Source organism: Panthera uncia (assembly GCF_023721935.1).
Source record: "Panthera uncia isolate 11264 chromosome E2 unlocalized genomic scaffold, Puncia_PCG_1.0 HiC_scaffold_20, whole genome shotgun sequence".
Taxonomy (NCBI): domain Eukaryota; kingdom Metazoa; phylum Chordata; class Mammalia; order Carnivora; family Felidae; genus Panthera; species Panthera uncia.
This window is the reverse complement of record NW_026057589.1, coordinates 6418266-6442266: the sequence shown is the minus strand read 5'-3', so window position 1 is coordinate 6442266 and position 24001 is coordinate 6418266. Positions and strand designations below refer to the sequence as shown.

Here is a 24001-nt window from a genome sequence, read left to right as displayed (position 1 = left end):
ATGTTCTCATCTAAGCCTTGTGGACCTTTTGCAAGTGTACTCGTGGTTGGCAGAATCCATTTCCTCGTGCCGTAGGACCGAGGTCCCTGCTACCTTGCTGGCTGTGGCAAGAGACTGCTCTTGTCTCCGAGAGACTGTCCTCGAGTCCTTGCACCATAACAGAAGCATAGCTGTGTGCTTCCTCCAGGCCAGCAGGGTACAGCCTTCGGACTTCTCCCATCTCTGACTCTACACCCTCACCACTCACCTGATTAGGTCAGGCCCACCAAAAAAAATCTCTCTTGTGATTAACTCAAAAGTCAACATATTAGGGACTCTATTTATTTATTAAAACTTTTAAAAAATATTTATTCATTTTTTGAGACAGAGAGAGAGAGAGAGCGAGCACGAGTGGGAGAGGGGCAGAGAGTGAGACGGAGAGACAGAATCTGAAGCAGGCTGCAGACTCTGAGGTGTCAGCACAGGGCCCATGTGGGGCTTGAACTCTTGAACTGTGAGGTCATGACCTGAGCCGAAGTTGGCCACTTAATCAACTGAGCCACCCAGACGCCCTAGGGACCCTATTTATATCTGCAACATCTCTTCACCTTTGCCATATAATGTAATGTAGTCAGGGGAGTGATACCCCACCATATTCACAGATTCTGCCCATATTTAAGAAGGGGGAGTACGCACAGGGGGGTGGGAATCGTAGAGCCCCCTGGATTCTGCCTACCACAGTGAATGAGCAACAGCGCCCCCTACATCTTGATCGTACTTCATATCTTATCCAGATTTCCTGATCTCCAGCCCCAGTTGTGCCTGCCCGGGACAGCGGTTTCCAAAGAGAGTCACTTTTACCTGTTCTGCCCCTGCCTCTACTGGGTGCAGACCCTTTGTACTGGAAGAAGCATCAGAATCCCTCTGCTGAGTTAGCAGTTGGAAGAGATGTCAAACTCCGGTGCTGACCAAGGCCTCCTGAGGCCTGGACTAATGTTTCCACAGCAAACTGTGTGGTCTGTTTCCTAGATGACTTTATTTGGTGCTTCCTAGGTGCCAATTATTGCACTGTGCATCTTTCCCCCATCCCTAATTTAACCATCCCGACAACCCATGAGGTCGCCACTATACATATCCCTGTTTTACAAAACAGAAACAAGAGGCTCAGGCTGGCTAAGTAATTTTCCCCAGACAGTACGCCCCCCCGCAGGTGTCAGGGCAGGTGCTTAAACGGAGACCTGCCCACTGCAAAGCACAGGTACTTAACCACTGTGGTGGCAGGCCCTCCCTCCCCCACCCCTTCCTTTGTCTCCCCTCCCAAATGTTCTAGACCATGCAATCCAGCTTCCAGATTTTTCCGAGGGAGAAAAGTGGAGGCATAGGTTCAAAGTCCCCACCCAGAAGGTCAGTGGCATTATTGGTTTAATTTTACGTCTGAGCCTGGAGCTTACAGACCAAGGCCGAATGCAGGGCAGCAATAGCTACTTTGTCCATTCTCTGTCCCTGGGAGCACCGTGCATGGGATCTGTTGGGATAAATCTTGCAGGTTTTGGAGATCTCTCCACAAGAGGAATACTCTCAGAAAAACACTCCACTTTGAGTGGAGTTTTCCAGTTAGAGAGGAAAATGCTGGTTGCTTTTTAATTTACCCGTGAAACGGCTGCTTCTGGGTGTGAGCTCTGGCCACCAGATCACCGGGGCTGAGAGCCCGGCACTTTGGCACCTGATCCCTGCTCCAGATAATGTGGGGTGTTTGAGAACACTGCTCGGATGTTCCCTGCCGAAATAGCTTTGCAAAACTCTGAGCATTGTCAAGCACACTCAAGGGCTGGGCTCTTTGCTTCAAGGCATTTTAATTACTCCATGAACTGGCAGCTGGAGAGGCAGGGCCAGGCTGAGAGGACATCAGCACTTTGGCTGGAATGAAATGGCCCAGATGTTGCTGCCTCCAGCTGCTTTTTGCTCTGATACGTCCGGCAAATGCTCCTGGGCAGTGCTGTCCAATAGAAACATAATATGAGTCATGTATACAGTCTTAAATTTTCTAGTAGCCACAAAGGAAGTTGGTAAACTCTATTTTAATAACATTTCATTTAACCTACTGTATTCAAAATACTATCATTTCAATGAGTAATCCATATGAAAAGTATTAATGAGTAATTTTATATTCTTTTTATTGTATCAAGTGGAAAATCCAGGGTGTATTTTACACACGGGGCACATCTCAGTTCAGGCGAGCCATATTTCAAGTGCTCAGTAGCCATTGGTTCTCTGTCTAGTACAGCTCTGATCACCTTCCTGTACTCAAAGAACTTCAGTGGCTCCCCATTGCCCAACCTGTTGGAGCCATCCCTATATTACAGTGATTTCTGTTTCTGCCTCTCTCTCCAACGCTGAGTTTTTATGGGGTCCGACAGGGCACTTGTGTGTCCTGATGAGAAGTTCCCTGAGCTATGATAATTGTATTTTCCATCGGCCCTCAGCAAATCTTCCTGGGACACATGAATGCATCAGGCATTGTGTAAAATGCTTTGTGTAATTTTCTGACTTAGTTCTCAGTACAACCCATGAGGTAGGCATTTAATCCCCACTTATGGATGGAAAATGGGAACTCAGAGAGACTGACCTGCTCCTAGATCTGTTGGATTCCAAATCGCCCCTTCAGCCATACCGCGTCCAGCCCCTTAGCTGGGCGTGCTCTACGTTCTCAGAGAACACGAGTTAACTGTGTTGAACTGAGACCTCAGTTTCCCGGCTCTTTCTTGGGATGAACAGCGGCACGGGGCAGCGCTAGGAGGTGCCGGCTGTCTACACACTCACATGTCCTTCCTGGTCATCGGGGTGCGGTACCAGGTTGGAGCCCAGGAGGGCTGACGGCGGCCCCTTTGGGAGCTGGGTCGGGCAGAACCAGCGCCCTCGGCAGCCAGGCAGCAAATTGGCAGGGTTCCTGCTGGGCGCGATAATCAGTGCGCTGCCCTCCCCTCCCTGCAGCAGGCTGATAGCTGGCGCTCCGTGCGCCTCTTCGGCTCCCGAGCCCCTGCTGTTTATGTGGTGCGTGATTCACACTTGCTCACTGCCAGAGTATGACGCTTCACCTTGGTACCTTATCGAGAGCGCAATAAAAAATAAAGATGAGCTACTAGTAAAATGTCAAAAGAAAATGTCAATTAGTATTACTAAAAAAAAGCTGATGTTATCGTACATCCTTTCAGTGAATTCCCTCTAATTAGTCAAATAAATATGCTGTTCTCCCACTTGGGTGTGTATTTGTTTGCTTTGAAACATTGTAATTACATCTCCCCGCTTTGGAAACTTCTGGGAACCGGAACCTCCACACGTGGGTTTTGGCTAAGAGTGAGCCAGTGCTTTGGCTGGCACGAAACTACCGGCCTGTGGAAGTTCCTGGGGTAAGCATTCAGAAGCAGGATGTGTCTTGCCCTCCCCTCACTCAGACACCTTCAGTGGCTCCCCTAGGGCTTGCTGGCATCAGTACCAACTGCACTGTCTTCAGTGGAAAGGGGACTGGGCAGGGGGCCTGGAGAGGTGAGATCTGTGTGACCTTGAGCGAACCCTTAATAAATCTCCACACCCCTGCTTCCTCTTTGTTGCAGCAAGGAGGCAGGACTAGCTATCCCCAGCCCCGAGGCAGTGCCACTTTCCATGACCTTAGACTGGCTGTCTTCTTCCCTCCAGCTTATGCACAGCTCCCTCTTGTTGAAAACCGACCTCTGTTCTTCAGAGGCGAAATGTAATGCAAAGACAGAGTTTGGGATAAAGAGGAACAATAGCTTCATTGCTTTGCAGGGCAAAGGAGGCTGCAGCAGGGTAAGGTCTTCAAAACCTGCAAACCCTCCTGGAGGAAGGGGCTGGGGGGTTTTATAGGGACATACAGGATTTAACTGGTTTTGACTGAAATTGTGTATGTGGTACCAGCTGCCTTCGTTCTGTCCTTAGGGTGGTGCCAGGTTCCTGAAACAAAAGTGTAAGAAGGGAGGAGGGAAGTTTGTGGAAGGGAGGAAAAAGGTTCCTTTAAAATCAAGCTTCCCTGAAGCTTTAGTGCAGCCATTTTGATTTTTGTTCAACTTTATCCTTTTCAGTGGTTTCACTCTCCTGCAAGAACACACTAGACCTTCAGTTCATAGTTGGTGTCTTTTTCTTCTACTTTTGTGTGTGCTTGCCTATACATAGGTGTGTGTGTGTGTGTGTGTGTGTGTATACGTAAATTTTTAATAGAGTAGAACAGAGTATTCTAGAATGGAGGAGTGTGTGTGATATCAAGAGAGTACAACATGTATACACCTAATAAATAAATACTGGTTGGTGCTGTGTCCTGAAAAAATTTTTTACTAAGAAATCTGCTTGATTAAAAAAAATGGAGATGACTAGTTGGCAGACTGAGAACCACATAGAGGACATAAACTGGAATCAGAAGACTTGCCTTAGGATTCTGATCCTCCCTCTGGCAATGTTGGACCTTCCTTGTCCTGAAATGAGGTTCATTGTGTCCGGATGGCCCATTTTTTTCTGAAGGTTGAACTACAGAATGCATACCAAATGGTTTTGTAAACTACATTCTCTACCCGCTGGCAAATACAGTGGTGTTGTTCACACCGGGCACTGTGCTGGGCTTTACACACTTTACGCAGTGTGTAATGATCACGAAGGCCCGGAAGGTGGGGATTATTGTCCCCAGGAACAGCTGAGAGAGCTTCAGAGAGGTGGGGGCAGTCACACAGCTAGTGTGGGTTGGCGTCCAGTTTTGTGTCTGAAGCTCGTGCTCTGACTGCTGCATCAGATTCTCTTCCAGAGCTCACGCCCTCCCCTGTAAGTCAGCTTGACAATTTTCTCTGTATCTTGTTGCCAGCCTAGGATAGATTTGCTCATTTAAGATGCCATTGACCTTATCTAATAAAAGGAATCGGGATCCAAGGAGTCTGTTTAATTCATTATTAAAGATCATTTCCTGTTATTATCTTCCCTGTAGCAAAATTAGCTGTTAACTCTCCTGTTAGCATAACCCAGCCAGTATTACTGGGAAATTAAGAAAAAAAATCAGTTCGGTGATATGTGAGCTGAGCTCAGGGAATTCCCCATCTTTGGCGCATATTAACATTATGCCTCAGAAGTTGAGGAAATGTTCTGTTAAGTGGAAAAAGAGTTGCAGAAATTTTACTTTCAAAAGTCAAGTAAAAAGTTACCTTTTTTTTTTTCCCAAGTCAAATTAATTTTTGTCTCAGGGCAAGAAAAAGTAAATTAAAAATCACACACTGCCGCCTTCTCCCAGGCCCGGCTCCTCCTGGGTCTCCATCCCTCTTGGCTGGGATTGCAGGTTTCTCTAGCCCAGTTGGGCCTCAGCGGATGCGTAGCTGCAGCGGTTCTGCTCCTGGAGCCCCTGTCTATGGCAGGGTGTTGCTTGCCCTGCCCTCTGCCTGCCTACCCTTCCAGGCCCTTCCCTTTCTCTGGGGTGGTTTTTGGGGGGTGATGAGTGGGGAGCGAGAACTGAGTTCCTGGTGACATAAGGAGGGCCTGGATTTCCTGCTGTGGGATGAGGCTGATCCCTGGACACAGGGCTGCTGGGACTCTGACCACCCCTCCCTCCACTGGGTAACAAGGTGCCCGTGTGGTTGCGAGTGGGCACAGTGGAAGTGGGGTGCTCTGGAGGAAAGAAGCAGGCAGTAAGCAGGTGCTTCTAGGTAGGGGGAAACCCAGACACAATAGAGGCAAGGGCTCACCAGTCTGCGGCCCCCTGGGCTAACACCTGAGTGTGTGTGTGTTGGGGGGGGGGGCACACAGCAGCCTGGTTTGGCCAAGGGGCCACTGGGCTTAGAATACAGGACATAGGATGGAGTCAGAGTTCATTTGGCTTCGAGCAAATCACACACCTGCTTTGGGCACCTGTTTCTTCACCTGGAACAGAGACATTTGCCAGCCTTTGGGGTTGGGGTGAGGGTTGCAGGTGGTAACATTCTGGAGACTTTACCATCACAGGACTCCAAGGTTTCAGAATAGCCAGAGGCCACTGTGCTTGGCCAGGAACACAGGAGGGGACAGCACTTGAGAGTCCCTGCTGTGTACTGGAAACTCTACTGGGCTCATGACACATTTGTTATAGGCTCAAGGGTTCTTACAGATCTGTAATGTAAGGATATTAGAGTCAGTCATAATATAATAATCCCAGAATGTCGACACAGTCAGGGATTGTGGGAGGCCCAATAGGGTGGCCAACTTGTCCTATTTTGTCCAGAAGTTTCCTGATTCTTGCAATGGAATCCTGTGCCCCAGAACCAATCCTCCTCATCCCCCAAGTGCTAGGCAAAATGGGACATTGGTCACCCTACAAACTTTCCATCTTTTAAAGATGAGAGGCAGGGTCAGAGACTGGCTCAGAGTCAGAGATGGCTATGGTCAAAGGCAGCTGGCACCAGAGTTGCTTTTAATGGGTGCCTGTGATTTTGGACAAAGATAGAATCCCGCCTGGCTCCTGTCTGAGCAGGACCCACATTCCACATGTGAGCATCCAAAGAGATGAAGCTGCCTTGGGCTCATTTCACATGTTGGTATCTGACTTCCAGTTGTTCTTTGTTAACTCCATTATCTTTAATTTGCAAGAACGCAGCCACGGGAAACCTCTGGATACTTTCTCTTTAATAAAACACAATTTGATTACAAATCATCAGAGTCCCCTGGTGGACAGTCTTTTCTGGAGGGTTTCAGCCTGCCATGGCCACTTCAGCATGATCTGTGTCCTAAGGCCCCCGCCAGGGGAAGGGACCCTCAGTCCCCAGCCAGCCCATGTGCTAATGCCAGCTGTTAAAAACACCCTCTGTCATGGATCTGTGGATGAAGGGTATTCCTTGCAGGTCCCTGGACCCGGCATGTCAGAAATGCTTTGTGGGTTCACCACAAAATTTCAGTTGATGTAGAAAATATATTTCTTATTGCAATTGCCAGTAGACATTATTATGGCCAGTGTCCAGCAGACCAGAAGTGGGGCTGGGGTGGTTCCGTTGGTTTAAGGTAAAAGGTGAGAGCCATGAAGCCGGGTCACAAGAACACATATGTTTATACGACATCGGGGAGCTCTGGTTTATGAAAGCATAGGTGGCCCGGGCAGCGCCAGCCCTCCTCCAAACAGTCTTACAGGGCAGGGTGAGGTCCAGTGGGCAGTGTCTCCATTGTGGCACTTTAACGGACACAGTGAGACCCAGTTATACATTACACGGGACATGGTGGTAATTACTTCGTGGGCGTCATTTGGAGTCTTGTCACCCTGTCGTATGTGCCAACCAGACTTTTATCGCTTAATACCATGTCTGCTGCAAAACCAGGAAGTCGAGAGCTGCAGTCCCCAAATCCTTGTTTTCTTCTGCCCGCTTCTGCCGGGCAGATCCTACACTCACCTCCAGCTTCAGACTTTTACTGACCCATTCCCCCCTCCTCCCCCCGCTCCCCGTAGCCAGAAGTAAGCCACAGCATCAAAACACATTGGGATTGGCAGCTGTCTTCAAAACAAGGACGCAGAGTCATACCTATGGATTCCTGGACCCAACTGTGCCTGACATGAGCTTCCTGTTCTTGAGTGAGTCACTCAATCTTTCTGAGGCTGGTTTCTGTGACTGGAAAATGGGGTCAGTAACCACCCAGGTGGGTCATGGTGATGAATGGATGGGACATGGTATAAGGGAGAGGATTAGGAGTTTGTCAATAGCAAGTATGCACGCGAGACTAGGGTTAAGTATGGGTCTGCCCTTTGCCAGCTGCGTGGTCTTGGGAAGACTTTTTGGCTTCTCTGGGTCTCAGTTTCTTTAACTGTACAATGGGGGTCAGAGAAGCACCGGCTGCATAGTGTTGTACCAAGGATGGAAAGACATGCAAGTTCAAGCATTGAGAATAGTGCGCAACACACAGTAAAATCAAGTCCGTGCCTTGGATTGGAAAATGAGTGGTGGGTGCTAGCTATTGCTAGACTGCCCATGTTGTGGTCCAAGTGGCCATCTCCTAGGTGTCCAGTTGCAGAAACAGAGACCAGGGGAGGCAGAGTGAGTAGCCCAGGGTTTTTTAGCTCACTGTGACAGACAAGGACAAACCCACATGCAAGTTCTGGTTCTTTCTGATTGAGCGGTGGTCTGGGCTCAGGAGGAGAGTCTTATCTGCACAAGAAGATGGATGAAACCCCCTCTAGTCCTTTTAGTCACCAATGAGAACAAGCTGGGTGAGGCACGCAGGTTCTAGTCTCCATTATATCACAGACTAGCTGTGTGACCTTGGGAAAGTCACTTCTCCTCTTTGGTCCACTACGTGTCTGTTGTAATATTGGAGAATTGGATTGAATTATTCCTAAGATCTCTCCTTTTCCCCTCATTCCCTGATTTTCTAGGTATCATCTGTTTCTTATTCATAAACAATCTTATTCCAAATCTCATCGTTACCTTCCAGCTAAAACGTACCCTCTGTGAGGCCAAGCCTCCTCCCTGGAAGGGTCTAGTAGATACCTCACACATGTGGAATCAGGGTCTGGGTTGCATGAAATAATAGAAAATAGACATATTGGTCTCTGCACTGATTCCTGACACAGAGCTCTTAAAAGCCTTGTAATTTCCCAAGTGATAAGAGCACCAGGAACATCTTTGGGTCTAATATCTTATGTCTGCCCCTGATTCCTGGCACAGAGTTCTTAAATCCTTTGGCATTTCCTAGGTGATAAGAGTACTCTTTTTTTAATGTTTATTTTGAGAGAGAGAGAGAGAGAGAGAGAGAGAGAGAGAGAGCGCACATACAAGTGGGAAGGTCAGAGAGAGAGGGAGAGAGAGAATCCCAAGCAGGTTCTGCGCATCAGGCTTGGTCTTACGAACCTGTGAGATCATGACCTGAGCTGAAATCAAGAGTCAGATGCTTAACCAACTGAGCCACCCAGGCACCCCGAGAGTGTCTTTTATCTAATGAGGAAACTCTCGGTGGGCTCTAGGATAGCTTCAGGATGGGGCCTGGTTGTGAGAAAGACTAAGCACGATTAGAAACTTAGAACTTTCAGCTTTACCTCCCATCCTCTAGGGAGGGGAGAGGGGCTGGAGATTGAGTTAATGACTGATCGTGTGTATGTGATGAAGCTGTCATAAAAATCCCAAGAAAGGGGTTCAGAGAGCTTCTGGGTTGGTGACCACATCCATATGCTGAGAGGGAGGCACACCCCAACTCCATGGGGACAGAAGCTCCCGTGCTCAGGACCCTCTGGACCCAGAAAGGGTCAAAAAGGTACCTCAGATACATCTTTTCATCTGGATGTTCATCTGTATCCTTTATCGTATCCTTTATAATAAACATAGGTGAGTGTTTCTCTGAGTTCTGCAAGCTGTTCTAATAAATGATGGAACCCAAGGTGGGGGAGGGGTGTCACAGAAAGCCCCATTTATAGCCAGTTGGTCAGAAGTCTAGGAGGCAACCTGGACTTGGCAGTTGGCATCTGAAGTGGGGTCGGTCTTGTGGGACTGAGTCCTTAATCTGTGGGACCTGATGCTGTCTCTGGGGAGACACACAGGACACGTGAATTGCAGGATACACAGCTGGGGTCGGAGAAGTGCTCGATTGGGGGGTGGGGAATAGGCTCTACTTACATAAATGGGTTAGAAAAAACTTAGGGTGGGAAGCCACCATCACGGGGTGAAAACGCCCAAGGTTAGCTGGTGAGATATTTAATGGGATCATGAGTAAAATTTCTTTCCATCTGATGCCAATATACTATTATACTTTGATCACAAACTCCACTCTCCCCCCAGACCCTTTGATTCTTTTTTAAAAAAAATGTTTAGGTTTCTTTATTGTGAGAGAGAAAGAGACAGAGAGAGAGAGCAAGCAAGCAGGGTGGGGGCAGAGAGAGAATCCCAAGCAGGCTCCACACTGTCAGTGTGGAGCCGGATGCGGGACTTGAACTCCTGAACTCGGAGATCATGGCCTGAGCTGAAGTCAGGTGCTCAACCCATTGAGCCACCCAGGTGTCCCGACCCTTTGCTTCTTCTTCCTCTTCTTCTTTTTTTCTTTTTTAACATTTATTCATTTTTGAAAGGCAGAGACAGACAGAGAGCACATGGGGGAGGGGCAGAGAGAGAGGGAGACACAGAAGCAGACTCCAGGCTCCGAGCTGTCAGCACAGATCCTGACGCGGGGCTCGAACCCACAAACTGCGAGATCATGACCTGAGCCGAAGTCGGCCGCCTAACCGACTGAGCCACCCAGGCGCCCCCCGACCCTTTGCTTCTTATACACACAAGTTGGTGATGATCGATTGTCTTCTCCATGTTCGCATGTGTGAGATCTTGTTTTCTTCACGTTCACCACATGGGTAATATCTTGCAAGCTCTATAAATATGGAGACGAAACCCTTGTTCAGGGTTTTTGTCTCCTCCCAGACATTAGCCTCTCTCATATTCAGTTCTGCCTCTGTTCTCTTGCTGGACAAGAGAGAACTCCAGACTCATAGTCTGTGACACTTGATGTATGGAAAAGCCCCACGTGGTGTCAGACGTGTCATGAATGTGGTAATAGAGAGTAGTTGAGGACACACGTGGGAGTGTTTTGCCAACTTAGGTTGCGGGGCAGTAAAATCGGGGTGTGGGTGGGTGGTGGGCACATGGCTCCACTCCATCCCTTAGCTTCTTAGAGGAGAGAATGTTTTAGTTATCGGAAATACCCCCAATGCTACACAAAAATGTGTGGAAAGAGCTAAATTCTACTTGTATATGAAAGTGCAAAGATCAGAACATTTCCAACAAGACAGAGGACAGAAAGAAACAGAAGCAAGAGCTCTTTGCCTTACTCAACTCCAGATAATGCCTCCACTGTGACGTCACTCACTGTCGGAAGCCTGGCCGGGCCTCCAATCCCTTTGTACGTCAGCAAGCACCGTTTGCTCACAGGGACTCCTCTCCGAAGATGTGTTCTCAGTTCAGGGGCATTTGTACTCTCCCTCATTGGTTCTGCATATCTGGCCATCGCTGTCTGTGGTTCTCTCCCCTGCACTCGTTTGAAAACAATGTCAGAGCGAATCTTCATCTCACGAGGAATCCCTCTGGCGCTCCCCGCTGTTCGTTGTCTCTCCTCCCTCTGCCCCTCTGTCTCTTTTCCTTCTATGCCTCCTCTCACTGGACTCAGATTTCTCGGAGGCGGTCACACAGGGATCGCTTGGGTTGCAGGGTTAACTATCAGCCTTGCCTTAGAAAGCAGTTGGTGAAGATAGACGGCAGTGGCACCCAGCCACCTGTCTTCCCCTCCCTCCTGCTGACTATTTAAGAGATGGTGAACTTCTGGGGAGAAGCAGGGAGGGGGTAGTTTGAGAGGAGGTGTTTCTTGATGCGGGAGAATCAGAAGAATTGACTTCGATTCTGCCTGGAGTTTGCTGAGGGCCACGGGTAAGTCACTTCACATCTGGGACTCAGTTTCCCCGTATGAAAAATGAACGCATTGAGATAAGCACATCATAAAGGCCATTTCAAGCTCTAAAAGGAGAGGAGGCACCACCAGCTCATGAGGTGGGCTCCCGTTCCAGGTGCTTTGTAACACAGTCCATTTACTCCTCAGTACAACCCTTGGAGGAAAGTGCTATTAGCCTCATTTTACAAATGGGGCAACCAAGGTTCCAAAGGGTTGTTCCCTGCCCAGTAAACAAATGTGTGAGGCCAGAGACCAAATCCAGAGTTTTCTAGTGTCGAGAGCCCATTTTTCTCACTCCAGGCATTTTTCTGACTCTGCCCTCTCAAATAATGAGGACCCATTGGCGTGACTCTCAGAAAAACTTTCTTTTCCTTCCTCCATTTGCACAGTGTGTTCCATGTCGTGGAGAACTTTTCTTTCGAAAAATTTCCGAAGGACAAGGGATGCGTCATGGTTTCAATTTTTGGCAACTTCACACAATACCCTTAACAGCCTCTTGGCTTCCGTCTCCCAGGGACAGCATTTCAAGTGTGCATGGTCATGAAGTGCCTGTGGCTTAAAATTTTAATGGAGGACCCTTACCCTGAACTGTTTTAATGGGCTGCTGCCCTGTCCCTGGCTTCCTGGCGGCCACCTGCTCTGCAGTCCCCACCCTCCACCCCTCACTCGTGCTCGTCTCCCCTTGAAGCTGAGGGATGCTTCCCCTCCTCCCTAGCTGCAAGCCTCATTCTATCAGCACAGCCAGCAGCCTCCACCGGGACTTTCAAGCTCACTGGCAATTTGGATGTCAGTAGCTGGGAAATCAAGCTTAATATTTGACGACATTACAAAGTCAACCTGTTCTCTTTTTGTCCCAGATAGAATTAAAAACAAACAAATAAACAAAAAACCCCCCAGAGTTCTCACCAGGAGAGTCCCTCAAGAAAGTGGGAGACAGTTGGTCTGGGAGCCACAGCGGGTTGTGGAGTGGCACTGGCCTGGGAATCAGCAGGCTTGGGCTCTGATTCTGGCTTGGAAGCCAACAAGATTTTGACCTTGGGTAAGGCTCACCCTCTCTGAAGCTTTAACTTTCTTCTGCACTAATAAATGATCACTCAGGCTAGGAGTACTCTCATTTAGGAACTATGCTATCCTAACCACAAGATCAATTGGTGGGGATGTTTCTATACCCCATGAAAACTTGAGAAATGGCCAGGGTTTTTTGAGGAGAGGGCTCAGAAGAGCAAGGAGGTGTCCTGGAGACCCAAGCAAGGAAGTCTGAGCAAACGGACCAGCTCTGTTTGCAGGACCTTGAAAGGGTTCAGGATACCCAGTCACATGCTTGGGTCCCAGGTTGAAGTCCAGAGGCTTTGGGGACTTGGAAGGGAAAACAGGTGCTGTGATGAGGGTAAAGCCAGGTTTCCATTCCTAGGAGTCTCTGTTTTAATGCTGAAGAGAGGCTCTAGGCTCCCTTACCACCAGATTCATACCTGTCCTGTGCCTCAGTTTCCCCAGCATCTGCATGACACTGTGAGAGTCAGTTGGGCAAAGCCTGTCCCCACATGTGGGTGTTTCTTCACACGCCTCCAGGAGGGGTTCTTTGACCCAGAGTCTCGGCTGGCTGGAGGGAGAAGGCAGGACTGACAGGGTGGCGTGGGCTGGGGCAGGTTGACGTCAGACCACCAGCTGCCGTGCCGATGCTCAGGGCAGGCATCCATGTCCAGGGGTGTATTTGAAGACCAAATAGGCAACTGAGGCAGAAGCCCTGTTGAAGGGTTTGGTGACTCAGGAGAGCAGTGGAATCCCTAGAAACAGATGAGCACATCTAAATGCCTACAGAAGAAGTCTCCCTGGTATATATGTTGGCCCCGTCTCACTTGTGGCATGGAGTTATCACCATTTGATGTCTTCTGGGAGACCCCAACTGACATGGCAGTTGTGGGTTTGCTAGAAAGAGACCCCCCTAATCTTAGAAGAATTTCTAGAATGGCTTACAAATAAATAAGAGTAATGTAACCAGGACCTCTGTATGGAGGGGCATTTAATTGCCCAGGAGCTGGGAATTCTAGATCATGCTATCTCATGGGAAATAGTCCCTCAGATGGGAAGCTCCACCATGGACCAAATCTGATAATGGATGATGTATTTTGTCAGCTTTCTCTTTGGGTGCCATGATCTTGACACACAGAAAGAGTGACATTTGGTCATGATTTTCTTTGAATATTTTTCAACTGAATGCTTTCAGGCCTGGCTTAGTCCCATCAAAATCTCATACTAAAGAAACAATGAAAGTTGTTTTCCTTATAAGACTTTCTAAAGTTTCAAAACCCAGAAGCTACAGAGGAAAATACTAATACATTCAGTTACATTAAAATGGACTCAGCTATTTGGACCGTAAATAAAATCAAAATAAGACATCAAACTGCAAAGTTGTTTGCACACTGCAGAGGAAGGGCTGGTTTTTCTCATATAGAAAGAGAATCTACAAATAAATAAGAATTATGAGCCCAATGGAAAAGTGGGCAAAGGATATAAATGGAGTCCACGGAGAAGGAAGTAAAACTGTTTCTTAGGCATGTGAAAAATTATTCAGTCTTGCTAATAAAAGAAGAGAGTTATAATGACGTGGAGGTAATCGTTTTCATTTTCCAGATTGGCAAAGATCAGAAAGTTTGAAAATCACAAGACAGATGTGTGTGTGTGTGTGATAAATTGTTTTACTTTTATGGGGAAGTAATTTGGTAACGTTTCTCACTCCTGAGTCAAAATTGTGAGTGTTACATCCACGAATGACAAAGGTTTCCCATATACTCTGAAGCTTCCCAAATAGTATTTCATGAACACAACCTCCTAATACACTCTCAGAGAGTTTGTTAGGGATACAGTCCGAAAAACACTGAGAAGTGTAATGTGTTATGTAGCTGGAATGTATCCGTCCGGGTCTAGCTGCAGTGATGTTTGCTGCCCCTCTTTAGAAAGAGGAAATCTCTCAAACCTCCCCTGTTATGTTCTGCTCTTGGAAACGTCTTGTAGTCCGGAAAGCAAATGCCAGAGCTGTAAAAATGATTCAAAACCCAGGGGAGCCGCCTGAGGACAGACTCTGCTCTCTGTGGCGGGGACAAGGAGAGGGCAGCCCTTTTCTCTCCAAGAACCTCCCTGGAGTTGGATGAGGGGCCAGAGACTTGCCTGGCAGCCTTAATTAGGATAGATGCAGTTTTGGAGACAATCTGTTCCGGAGACCCTGTGCAGGACACATTTGTACCCTGGGCTCTGGCGCTGCTCTTGCCAGTAGTAGCCTGACTTCACATGCCTCGATGGAATTCTCTGGCAGAACCTCTCCAAAATGTGTGGAAAATCTGTCTCTCCAGGTCCTCCTTCTTCACTTCAAGGTGAAACCAGTGACTTCCCGCATTGCCTCTGTGGGAGCCGGGTGAGCACTAATGATCTGCTGGTGCCCAACAGGAACCGCCACAGAGCTTCCGATCTTTCCAGAAGTAGGCAGGTAAGTAAATTCAATCAGGCAGATGAACAGCAGGTGTAGCCTGATTGGGGTCAGCTGGACCCAGCCACGTGCTCCCTGCTCGGCTGCCCGATTCTCCCGTGGGCAGAGCAGCTCCGAGCTCCTTGGGGTCCTACCTGTGAACTGCCATCGTTGCACCTGAGTCCCCTTTGCATAAGAAGGGAGTCGTGTCTTCTACCCGGGACAGAGGCCTTCAGTCTTAGCAGCACAATTAAAATCGCTGGGAAAAGCTTAAAAAGAATGACCAATGACTGGATCTCACCTCCATAGGTTTTGACTTAATCTTGTTTACAAAGCTCCCCAGGTGATTGTAATGTGTCACCAAGGTTGAGAACCACAGATGTGGGATGATCTTATGTATCTGGATACTCTTGAGAGCAAGTGGGGCAACAGTAAACCGTTATTTTGCATAAACTGGGACTGTTCTAGTTTAACCTTGAGACACCCTTGAGAATTGTCTTCTATGAGTGCATGAAGATACTCGAATTTTGCTTTTCTTTCCTATGTGGATTCAAACACTGGCGCTTCTACAGTATTGCAGAGGATTATAGGAGAGAGTCATGAACCCGATCTTGAGTCCTGCTGTTTGCAACAGCCCCGCTTTTCTCCTTGCGTGCATCTCCCCTCCCCCCTCTGAAAGTGGAGGGAGGTGGGTGCTCCAGGAACTCCTGTCCTTCCATGTCCCTTGGGTGGCGCTGGAGAATCTCACGTGCTTCCACCTTCTCTACAGCGCAGCTATCCCTCCGCAGTGGCTCCGGCAGAGGTGAGCCGAGAGCTCTGAGCCTGAACCCAGCAAACCTTTCTGAGCCTCGGTTTCCTCATCTGTAAAATGGAGTATGCAACCAGCCTCAAATGTTGTGGTGGGGATTATGTGAGACCCTTTTACACACACAGCTGGGGGGACCCCTGGGCAGCAGAAGGAGTGTGGGCCCCTCCTCCTCCCACACCCAGGAACCAGGCCTCTTCCAGGGGCCTTGCTTTTCCCTGCTAACAGCGTGTCCTTAATGGGTGACGATCTCTTAATCCTCTTAGAAATGACAGCCGGTAATTCCTGCGTTGTTTAGGAAGAATGGATGACTATTTCACACTGACATGATAGTGTAAATAAATGGAATATTCAGTAAATATTGGAATAAATGAAGTCCATTATAATTTTTTTTTTTTTTACATAAGCTTCTCTCTTGAGCAGTGAAATAAGAAGCCGAGAGCATGCCTGCCTTTTCTACAGATGATAAGATTGAGGTACCGTGTGATCTAAAATCGCACAGTAGGTAGCTCTGCACGAAGGGGAAGACAATAGCATTTATTGAGAACCGTGCTGCTGGGTGCTCCCGCCGATTTTATTTCATTACGACCTTTCAGCAACTCAGTGGAGGAACTGTTATCTCTGTGTCTCGGCTGAGGGAATTGAGACTCGGAGATCACACAGCAGGGTGCCCACTGGGCTGTGATTGTGACCCTGCCTGACTCCAGAGCACAGGCCCAGGTCCTTGCCTTCCAGGCCATGAGCATAGTTTCCACGTCTCTGCAAGTTTCGGAAAATGGCTGGATTGCTTGGGCATATCTTTTAATAGCCTCATCCCAGTGGGAACCCTCAGGAAGGGGCGGGCAGAGGACAAATTTGGAGGCTCCTAAGTCCCCAGCAGGCAGTATTCAACATTACACAGCAAATCACGGAAGACGACACAGAGGAGGTGATTTTTGAAACTGCGTTTGGAGCAAGGCCGAGGTAGATAAGAAGAGAAGGCGCGACAGCGGGGAAGTGGAGAAAGATGTGTGTGTTTGAGAAAGGCGGGGTAGACGGTGCAGGGCATAGGGGAGGCTGATGTGGGCAGCAGGCGGCCAGCGTCTGTGCTGCGGGACCCCGCATGCGTGCTCTGACCCTGTGACGGGGACAGCCAGCACACCCCTTCCCGTGCTGCTGTGAGCGCTCAGTGTGCAAAGCGGGAGTGAGGTCCCCGCGGCCCTGTCTCTTCAAATTAGGCTGAAAGGTGTAGCCGCTTCATCACCATGTTTTGCCAGTTGCCTCTTCTCTCAGACCCCTCCTGCTACATCCCCTGAAGGGGGGTCTTCCATCCCACCCGTGGGCCTCTTGGGTCATCCCCTCTGCCATTCACTGTGGACTCCACCTCATCTCAGTCTTGAGGAGACCTTTGCTCTTTTGTAATCATCTTCTTATAAGAAAGTTGGCACTCATTAAAAAGGCCATGTTTGGAAATACATTCTATTTCTTTGGAAAAATAGGCCATATTTAAATTGTTATGCTGTTGTTGCAGGCTGAGTTTTATTAGCATTTCACCTGTGGTTTGGTGACAGACACAAGCTGGCTTGAAAACCACTGAAAAGGAATTCTTTGTGGATTAATTTGTTTTTCTTTCTCCTGGTTCTGACACTTAGAAGATATTTAAATTGTATTTTACCACTTTGTGCAAAACCAGTCTCAGTATCAGAGAGCTGTGTGGGCAGAATTGGGATGTATTTAATGATGCATTGGCAGAAGTCAAATTTGAAATTCATAGAATCAAACACACCTGGAGTCAGAAGGACTCCACTGGTTAAGAGGTCTAATGCTTTAGCTGGTGGCTGCTGGCATTCCGGATCTATGGTAGATCGATTATTGCTTGGATACCTCCGGTGACAGGGAACTCACTACCGTAACGTTAGCCCTGAGTTATTGCTAGTGGGTATGTTTAATGGTGTCACACGGGAAGTATCACAGCCTCTGTGTGTTTCAGTTTGGGATCCAGGGTTAAGATGACAGAGCCCTGAGCCATGGCACCCAGAAAGCTGTTGATTGTGCCGAGAGAATACAGATCAGATGCAGGGAAACGTGGCTGCCCCCAAGCACCTGAATAGTGACTAGAAGGTCTCTGCAGTCTGCCCTAAGCAATAGATGTGTAAACGCACAGGATCCGGGGGTCCAGGGACAAGAAGCAAGTGTCCCAGCTCAGGGTTTGTTGCAAGAACAATGTGGTTCATGCAGACATTTGCAGACCAGATCACGGTGGAGGCTAACTCCCCTGCTGTGCTAGTTAAGGTCATTACCAGTCCTTAGAAGGGAAAAGCTGGAGCTTGGAAATCACTGAGTGCCCGGTCCCATTCACTCATCAGATATTTGCCTGTAAATCTGAGAGAGTAAATTACAGCAAAGAGTTCTTAGAGAATGTGGCCTCGATCTTGCTCACCAGAACTTTTTGCTGTCATTTTAAAGTCAGGAGAGAAAGCTGCCCTTGGAAGGTATTACAAAGGCTTTCTGCACCAAGGGGACTAGGAATTCGCTTGGGGCCTGGGGTCCTGGGTCCTGAGCCGGCCATAAGAGATAAAGAGCTGTTTTCTCATCAGGGTCCCCAGAGCCACCTGTGATGCCTGTTAATGCAGCAGAGATTCAGAAGGTGTTGGGTGGGGCCTGGGCCTCTGCGGTTTTAACAGGCTCCCCAGGAGATGCATGTTTGAGAAAGCCTGCCTTGTGGAGTGCTAACAAGGCATAGGTGTGCGCAGGTCACAAAAGCGCTGTGAAACGGGAAAACTGTCTCACGTGTGCGGAGAGGCGTGGGAGCTGTGAGGGCTTGCAGCCTCTGTCTCGTCTCTGGTCTACCGAGAACCGTAGAGTCTGAGAATCCTCTCTAAAGGGCTTGACGCGCTGTTCACAGTCACCGTAAGAAAATGCATCCCTCCTCTCCACTTTGACCCGCTCTGTGCTTAGAGAAACCTCTGGTCTTGCCCACTGTGCCTTAGGAACACATGCTGGTCCACAGCCGAGAACAGCTTCCTTGCACCCAACAGGCGTTTGGCCATTTTCTCTGTAGTGCAATCTGCTCCCGGCTGTGGGTCATACGGTTGTGGTGGCCAGTGTGTCGGACACAGCCGTCAGGCAGAACTTTGATTAGCAAGAAACGTGTCCCACTTCCGTGGAGTACAGGGATGGTGTGAACTCAGGGGGCTCTGAAGATATGCCTGTGAGCTCTGCCTTTCTCACGCTTTTACCACGTCTGGCAGAGAGCAGTGCCAAAGCCCCCAGCTGAGGTGGGAGCTGTAGGTACTGACATGTGGGCTAACGCCCGCTGCAGTGGCAGTGGTGAAGGGTAGTGTCACAGGGAACCCTGCTTCAGCTCTGCCCCCGGCCACCCTTTCAACTTGCTTTTGCCTTTGCTTCCCTGGGAACCCGAGCTCGACATTCCTAGTGAACGTTAAAGAGTTTCTGCCTGTCCCTCTGAACTTGCATCGTCACTCTGGCCTTGGTCGGGTGTTCTGGACTGAATGTTTACATTCTCCCCAAGATATGTATGTTGAAATCCCAACCCCACTGAGATGGCGTTTGAGGTGAGGCCTTTGGAAGGTGCTTAGGTCCGAAGGGTGACGCTCTCATGAATGGGATTAGTGTCCTTATAAAAAAGACATCCTGGAGAGTTCCCTTGTTTCTTCTGCCAAGTGAGGACACAGAGTGCGGATGGCTGTCTGTCAACCAGGGATGGGCTCTCACCAGACCCTGAACCTGCCAGTGCCTTGATCTTGGACTTCTCAGCTTCCTGAACTGTGAGAAGTAGATTTCTTTTGTGATAAGCCACCAAGTCTGTACTGTTCTGTTAGAGTTTCCCAAATGGGCTAAGACACCTGGCAGTCTGTGCTGTTCTGTTAGAGCTGCGCAAATGGACCTAAGCCGGTGGCTTCACTCTTCTGAGCTATAGTGCCCGGATATAGTACCTGCACGATTGTGGCCTCCTTCCAGCCAGCCGTCTTGGAATCCTGGGGTCCACTGGCTACCTGTAGCTTAGAGTCTACAGGACATTTTCATTGTGAAGTCCTAGCTTTTTCCAGCATTGAGCAAATACAATTAAAACCCACTGGGTAATAATACAACAATGACTAGACCCTTCAAAGACATTTGGGGAACTGACTTGGTGTTTTAACCAATATTCTTTTCTTTTTGGTAATGAGCCCAACTTGCTGGTTAAATTAAAATGCTATTTTCTGATGCTGCATAAATGCAGTATATATGCAATTGAGCCCAAATAAAATTACCATTTACATTTTCATCAAATGGGGAACAAGCTGATGAGGACAGTTGAAATGCAGTTTATGATTATGTAAATTAAGCTAGCTTCAGGACACTAATATGTAGATAAACAAGACTTTCATTATTGTGAATCAAGATGCCATTAACCTTGAAAATTACATACAGTTGTCACAGATACTTCTTTTAAAAAAAGGATGATCTCCAGTTTTGTGTTTCCTCTATTTTTTTGTTTGTTCTTTTTTAATATTGTCCTAATTTGTTTTTTCTGCTTTATTGAGATATAATTGACCTATTAATAAGATTAATTGACCTATTAATTATAGGTCAATAATTAATTGACCTATTAATTAAGATTAATAAGATATAATTGACCTTAACATTGTGTAAGTTCAAGGGATACAATGTGATGATTTGATACGTACACCTATATTGCAAAATGATTGCCAGGGTTCGTTAATACCTCCATCACCTCACAAATTTACCATTTCTTTTTTTGTGGTGGGAACATTTAAGATCTACTCTCTTAGTAACTTTCAAGTATATAATACAATATTGTTAACTATAATCACCATGTTGTACCTTAGATCCCCAGGCCTTATTCATCTTACAGCTGAAAGTTTGTACCCTTTTACTAACCTCTCTCCATTTCCTGTCTTCCCCAGCACGTGGAAAACCACCATTCTCCTCTGTTTCTATGTGTTTTATGTTTTTAGATTCCACATATAAGTAGTAATACAGTATTTGTCTTTCTCTGACTCATTTCACCTAGCATAATGCCCTCAGAGTCCATCTATGTTGTTGCAAATGGCAGGATTCCTTTCTTTCTCATGGCTGAATAATACTTCTTTTCTTTTTTAATGTTTATTCATTTTGAGAAAGAGAGTGAGCAAGCAGGGGAGGGGCAGTGAGAGAGGGAGAGAGAGAGAATCCCAAGAAGGCTCAACACTGTCAGCATGGAGCTTGACAAAGGGCTCAAACTCATGAATCGTAAGATCATGATCTGAGCTGAAATCAAGAGTCAGATGCTTAACCGACTGATGCACTGAGGCGCCCCTGAATAATATTTCCATGTATTTATGTGCGTGCATGTGTGTGTGTGAAGCCATTCATCTGCAGATGGATGCCTAGGCCGTCTCCATACCTTGGCTATTGTGACTAATGCTGCAATGAACAAGGCAGTGCATGTATCTCTTTGAGATCCTGATTTTGTTTCCTTTGGATATATTCCCAGAAGTGGGATTGCTGGATCATAGGGTAGTTCTATTTTTAATTTTTTGAGGAACCTCCATACTGTTTTCCACAGTGGCTGCACCAGTTTACATTCCCACCAACTGTGCACAAGGGTTCTCTTTTCTCCACATCCTTGCCAACACTTGTTTCTTGTCTGATGTTCCCTTGATGTTATTTGATGATAGCCATCCTAACCTGAGGAACTTCCCTGAAAGGACAGAAGCTGTGGCACCCCGGATTTAGCCAGCAGACCTCTGCTGGAAGGAACAGGCAGAGTAATTTGTCTTAAATGATTGGGTCACTCTGCCCAAGATGTACATTCTTGGGAGAGAGAGTCTGATTGGCCTCATTTGGGTCAAGGGTCCACCTCCTGCCTGGGGAGGGGGCTCATTGACCTGTAGTCCCACCAAGACCATATGGGATGCTGCCCAGGCAAAAGCAACAGCTGTCTCACACCATCTTCTTACCCATTGTTGAGTGTCCATGGTAAGTGGCAGGGCCAGGAGCTTGAATGTAGAGCTTCTGTCCCAACCCTCTGGGTTCTTCCATCCATACTCAGTGGCTACTCCAGAAGGAAGTACCCAGGGCAGGGGATCCAGTGACCAGAGTTGGGGCAGAGCAGGGGCTGAGCCTCAGGGTCCCGGTAGAACCAGTGACCAGAATAGACTAGCTGCCTGAGAACATCCAGAACCCCGACTGCTCCTTGGTCTGCTGACTTTGGATGACCTCTGACCCAGTGTGGATGGGGCTTGGCTGCTCAGTGCAGCTAAGTAGATCCAATTGTGCTGGGAGGAAAGGGTAGGCAGGAGGGCATAGACTCAGAACGCCTCCAGTGTGGCCCTTGGATCAGCATCGCTTAACTTCAGCTGCACTTGAGTATCACCTGGGGGACTTTTCAGACTCCCCCATCCCTGGGTTCCACCCAACAGAGTTAGGGTACCTGGTGGAGGTGGATGTTTGAAAGCTCCCTGGTGACGTGCACATACAGCCAGGGCTGGGAATTCTGTCTCCAGGGTGCAATAATGCAGCTGTAAATGTTGGCTGAGAATCTTAGGTTGCTCAAGATTTTCTTTGCGGGTGGCTGCCAGAGTCCCTGAACCTTAGCCTGATTAATGGGACCTGAGTTCAGTGAGCATAAGTGTCAGGCACATGGAGCAGGTGGGGGCAGAACATAGGCCTCCCTGCCCCTGTTCCCTCCTTCTCTTCTTAACTCTCTGCAACCCTCATCTTTGGCTTTGGAATTAAAAGCCAGTGCTCTCCATCCGAACGGGAGTAGGAAAGGGGAAAACTTCAGGATAAAACATCTCAAGGAGTTGTTCTGATGCATGGGATTCTAGATGAAGATTACTGGGACCAGAATGGATTCTTCTACCCAACACGGGCCACTCTTGACCTGTGACAATCTTGCCATCCTAGCTAAGGGGTCATCTACTGGGCTCTTGGGGCAGGGCCACAAAGGGGTGAGGAGGGCTGGGGGAGTGTGGAGTGTGGGGGCACAATGCTCACCTCCCTGGTGCTTTGGGCCAGGGGTCAGCATGTCCGTTAGATCACTTGGGGGAGTGTCTGGCAAGGTATCATGTGTTATCAGGATCGGCTGGCTAATTTGGGGGGCCCAGTGCAAAATGGAAATGGGAAACCCCTATAAAAATTAACACTTGCAAGATGGGGACAGCAGGGCATCCAACCCAAAATGCAGGGACCCGTGTGACCAGACAGGTCAGTTCTGCACCCATGAGCCAGACCTGCCTGTTGCTTTGGAGTTTCATAGGCCCCCAGGACTTAGAAGGGATGTGGGGCCACGTCCAGATGGGGCTGACATTAGGGAAGCAACCTAGTGGTAAGCTTTCTCCTGGGTGGAAGGAAGTGTCATGGCCACGGTCATGCTCAGGGAATAGAGCATCAGTGTCTGCTGGGGAGCAAGTGGGGCAGGTAGCAGGGTATTTCAGACCATGTTCTTCTGTGGAGGAAAGCTCTGACCAGCGTGTGTGTCTGGAGAACAGAACCCAGCCCAGAGTGGGCAGGGGGTGGTTAGGAGAGCCAGGCAGACTGTATTTAGGTCCTGAGTCAGTAGACTGAGCTTCACACCGGGGCGACGTGGTGTGAAAGAAAGGGAAACTGAGGTAGGAGTGAAGGCAAGAGGCCCTGGCAAGCCCGGTGAGAGGGAGAAGCAGGTGACTTGTCTCATGGCCATGTGACTGGAGCCAGTGCCACCTGCTGGAAGGAGCTGAAGGGTGCCTGCTCCAAGCCCCTGAGACTGCAAGTGTGGGCTGAGGGCTGGGTGCCATCAGCAGAGGCAGTTGAGGAGGGCGATAAGACCCCAAACCAAATGGATGATCCCTAAACAGAGGTCCACTTGCCCTCACTTGCCAAGCCCAGTCGTGGTCCTTTCTCCCATAGGGAGGAAGCCAGGACAAATAGGTACTCGGTATGGCTCTGTCTGACCCACTGGGTGCTCATGGCCTGAAAAGAAGGAGAGAAGGCATCAAGGAACTGGGAAACAAAGGGCAGGGAACAGATGTGAGGTGAAGTCCTAAAGGATTCATTGCTCTCTTTAGTGGTCACCTATGGCAGGTGTTGTCAGTGTCCCACTTTGTCCCCTCTGGTTCACAGTGGCTGTTTCTATGCCCTTGCTCTTCTGCTTTCACTTCCAGCACCTGCATCCCTGTCCTCAGAGGGCTGCCCAGGGGCTGCCAGGGTGGGGGGTGCCCAGGGGGGCTGCGTGAGGTTCCTGCCACTCCCCCACCCCCAGCCTCAGGGTAGCCCTTCCTCAAGGACGGCTCTTCCCTGCTGGGGCATCTCTGGTCTTGTCCTCTACCAATGCTCTTCATAATCCCTGGGGATCTTGTTAATGCAGA

At 48.5% G+C, this 24001-nt stretch overlaps 1 long non-coding RNA gene across 2 annotated transcripts in view; it reads left to right on the top strand.

The window, feature by feature from the left end:
- Positions 1-24001, top strand: part of LOC125916400 (uncharacterized) — a 544336-nt gene that overhangs the window by 117732 nt on the left and 402603 nt on the right. Inside the window, exon 1 of one of the 2 annotated variants that reach the window (XR_007455897.1) lies at positions 14509-14884. The exons of the other annotated variant lie outside the window; for it this stretch is intronic. This is a non-coding gene — a long non-coding RNA (uncharacterized LOC125916400). Of the gene's footprint in view, positions 1-14508; positions 14885-24001 lie in introns of those variants that run through there. 2 annotated transcript variants of the gene reach the window in all.